This window comes from Lissotriton vulgaris, unplaced genomic scaffold (assembly GCF_964263255.1).
Source record: "Lissotriton vulgaris unplaced genomic scaffold, aLisVul1.2 SCAFFOLD_1825, whole genome shotgun sequence".
NCBI classification, from domain to species: domain Eukaryota; kingdom Metazoa; phylum Chordata; class Amphibia; order Caudata; family Salamandridae; genus Lissotriton; species Lissotriton vulgaris.
In genome coordinates, this window is record NW_028253388.1 from 418714 (window position 1) to 422780 (window position 4067).

Below are 4067 nucleotides of genomic sequence, written 5' to 3' on the forward strand. Positions count from 1 at the left end.
AGCGCCGTGGATCCGGCCGCATGAGTAAGGCCTATACCTAATGTCGAGGCCCTCATGCTGCCCCATATTAAATCTGTTTGGGCCTATTGGTATTGTGACTGCTACCTGCCCCCTGAGGTTACTGCTGGGATGCTAAATATTCAGGCCCCAGGTTAAAGGTGATACCGGCCTGATCAATCTTAGGAGTACCTCCTGTTGCTGATGCAGTGTTTACCGCTATGGGAAAGGTTCCAACGGCTAGTGAAATGTCTTACATTTAAGGAAGTGATCTACATGTATTGAAATGGTTATTCTCATTCAATGCCCTGCGGATTCCTGCTAAGGTGTGTGCCACATGTTAATTGCGTTTAGACTGATGTGTTATACCCACAGGGATGATGGAGTAAACCGGGTTGTGCCCTTGAATTACAGGTGTGCCCCTATGCTGGCCTGACGAGTTATTCCAGGCCCCTGGTTACGCCCCATGTTTGTGAGCTGCAGTACTGATTTCTTACAGGTGCTCCTGTCTAGTATGTGCTGTGATGCTCTGTTGTTTTTCCCTTACAGGGGTGGGGATTGCCGTTATAACGCATGAGATGTATGTGCGCTAATGTTGGATTTTGAGATTACAGCCACCCCCTAAGGAGGAGAGCCTGAGTTGGCCCCGCCAGATTGGCCCCAGGCCTAATGTTAACTTAATCACGTTCTTCTTTATTTCAGCTATGGACTTATGGACTCAACCCCTTCGTCCCATGTAAATAATCCCCCCTGATGTACTTGGCTCCGGTGCCAGTTGGCGCCTTGTTGTGATTACCCCTATTTTGTTCCTTTCTACCTTGCAGGTTGGAGATCACTAAACGTATTCTTTTTCCAACCGAAGGTGGTGTCATGACTCTTTTGTAGTGTTCCTGGTGTGTTTGTGGTCACTGCGTGAGTGCTTCACATGTCCTCCATAGTTTAGCCTGCCCGCTCTGCTTCATGCTACCCCCTTGGAGATTTGGGTAACCCCATTTCTTACAGACAGGTCTCGGGACATTAAAGGAAAATGATCTCAACCCAATAGCTCCTGCCTACATCGTGGTCCCTGAACTGGATTGAACATGAACCCTAGCAGGGCACTTTTATTACGGCCTTTGTCAGGCTAAGGCGTTTGGTCCTTGTATGTTTCTAGACAACAGGATGTTTGGTTTAACCTCCATTTTTTGTCCTGTATGACATGATTTAACATAACCAGTAACTTGTTCAGCTGACTTTGGAGAAATAAACAAATGCAGCATACATAGCAATTTTTTTTTATATAGTCAGCGTTAAGGTAAGGGACACAGCAGCTTCTTGTCATATTCAATGAATCACATACAGGCAGCATTGTAATGACCTTTTTCTCTTTTCTCCACACTTCTACTTATCAATTATGAAGACTCTGGCTCTGATCTTAAGTCCAACGGGCCGCCCGCCTTGTTTAAAGATTTCCGCGGGCTCTGTGGCGCTCTGTACCTTCAGCGGAGCCACATCCCTTATGCCTCGTCTGAAGGCACGAGAAGATTGGTTAGTGGCTGCCATGTTTAAGGCGGCAATTAACCAACTTTTGTGTTTTTCAGAAACAAGCTCCCAAAGAAGGAGATTGTTTTTATAAACAAATAACTAATCACCCTCACACCCTTGGAGTTTTCTTCTGGATTAATTTTCTTCCATTTTTTCTGTTCAGTACTAACAGGTTTTCCCTGGCGGTACCCAATGAGAGAAAAATCTAAAGAAGATCAGCAGTCCAATGCATTAACATTGGGCACAGGGTCAAGACTGATTTGCGTATGGCTGGGTTCAAACTGCAATGGCATAGTGAGCAAAAACACGATGGATTTAGGCCCAGATCTCTGTACTGGTGAGAATGTATGACATTGTTCTGCATTCTGTCCATCAATTGTTTTTGCATTTGTCACGCCAAGTGGGACGGGTATGCCCAGACGTGGGTTCCGTGCTCTCCATGCCACTGGAGTCAAGCTATCCTGGCTGAAGAGGGGTGAAACCCCGAAACCGGCCCTATTATGCTTGTTTCCAGTCCAGAGAGGACCTGGCCTGGCAGTTCGAGCTGGACTGTTCTCATTGGGCACAGGGTCAAGACTGATTTGCATATGGCTGGGATCAAACTGGAATGGCATGGTGAGCAAAAAAACAATGGATTTAGGTCCAGGTCTCTGTACGGGGGTGAATGTATGACATTGGTCTGCATTCTGCCCATCAATTCTTGTTTTTGTGTTTACACTTACGGCACCACAGTCAGGCTGGACGCACAACAATCCATCTGACTTGCATTAGGTCAGACAGACCATCAGTTTGTCGGACAGGGTACTCCACTACGTTTGCGAAGGAGTACCCAGTACATCAAACACTAAATCAAGACCTATATTTTCTGTGTTATGCATATATCTGTAGGTCTGCTTCATTTTGTCCATCATTCTTTGTATGATCTACCTGTTACTGAGGCTTGTGTGTTGAGTAGAGGTTTAGTCTCTGGGTGTTTGTGTAGGTGTATTTAAACCTGCGTTTTAATCTACATGTGTTTTCATTCAGTGCGTTCATGCCCTTGTAATTATAAAAAGTGTGTTACGCACGACCAGATTTCTCTTTGTCATGACTTCAGAGTAATGTTGCATAGTTAACAGCAGCATCATTGCAAAGTAGACTGAGGAGAAGAGCAGCATGAGGCACAAGGACCGAGACTGAGGAGAAGAGCAGAGTGAGGCCGAAGGAAGGAGACTGAGGAGACGAGCAAAGTGAGACAGAAGGAAGGAGACTGAGGAGAAGAGCAGCTCGAGGCACATGGAAGGAGTCTGAGGAGAAGAGGAGCGTGAGGCACAAGGATGGAGACTGAGGAGAAGAGCAGCATGAGGCAGAAGGAAGGAGACTGAGGAGAATAGCAGCGTGAGGCACAAGGAAGGAGAGTCAGAAGAGCAGCGTGAGGAACAAGGAAGGAGACTGAGGAGAAGAGCAGCATGAGGCACAAGGACGGAGACTGAGGAGAAGAGCAGCGTGCGCCAGAAGGAAGGAGACTGAGGAGAAGAGCAGCGTGAGGCAGAAGGAAGGAGACTGGGGAGAAGAGCAGCATGAGGCACAAGGAAGGAGAGTCAGAAGAGCAGCGTGAGGAACAAGGAAGGAGAGTCAGAAGAGCAGCGTGAGGAACAAGGAAGGAGACTGAGGAGAAGAGCAGCATGAGGCACAAGGACGGAGACTGAGGAGAAGAGCAGCGTGCGCCAGAAGGAAGGAGACTGAGGAGAAGAGCAGCGTGAGGCAGAAGGAAGGAGACTGGGGAGAAGAGCCACATGAGGCACAAGGAAGGAGAGTCAGAAGAGCAGCGTGAGGAACAAGGAAGGAGACTGAGGAGAAGAGCAGCGTGAGGCAGAAGGAAGGAGACTGGGGAGAAGAGCAGCATGAGGCACAAGGAAGGAGAGTCAGAAGAGCAGCGTGAGGAACAAGGACCGAGACTGAGGAGAAGAGCAGCGTGAGGCACAAGGAAGGAGACTGAGGAGAAGAGCAAAGTGAGACAGAAGGAAGGAGACTGAGGAGAAGAGCAGCTCGAGGCACATGGAAGGAGTCTGAGGAGAAGAGGAGCGTGAGGCACAAGGATGGAGACTGAGGAGAAGAGCAGCATGAGGCAGAAGGAAGGAGACTGAGGAGAAGAGCAGCGTGAGGCAGAAGGAAGGAGACTGACGAGAAGAGCAGCGCGAGGCAGAAGGACAGAGACTGAGGAGAAAAGCAGCGTGAGGCACAAGGACGGAGACTGAGGAGAAGAACAGCGTGAGGCAGAAGGAAGGAGACTGAGGAGAAGAGCAGCGTGAGGCAGAAGGAAGGAGACTGAGGACAAGACCAGCGTGAGGCACAAGGATGGAGCCTGAGAAGAGCAGCGCGAGGCACAAGGATGGAGCCTGAGAAGAGCAGCGCGAGGCACAAGGACGGAGACTGAGGAGAAGAGCTGCTTCAGGCACAGGGAAAGAGACTGAGAAGCGCAGATTGAGCTGCATTCTAAACATTTTAGAGGTCCATCGGGAGATTTATGTCACACCAGCTGTGAAAACCCAGGCAGACTAAGGAAC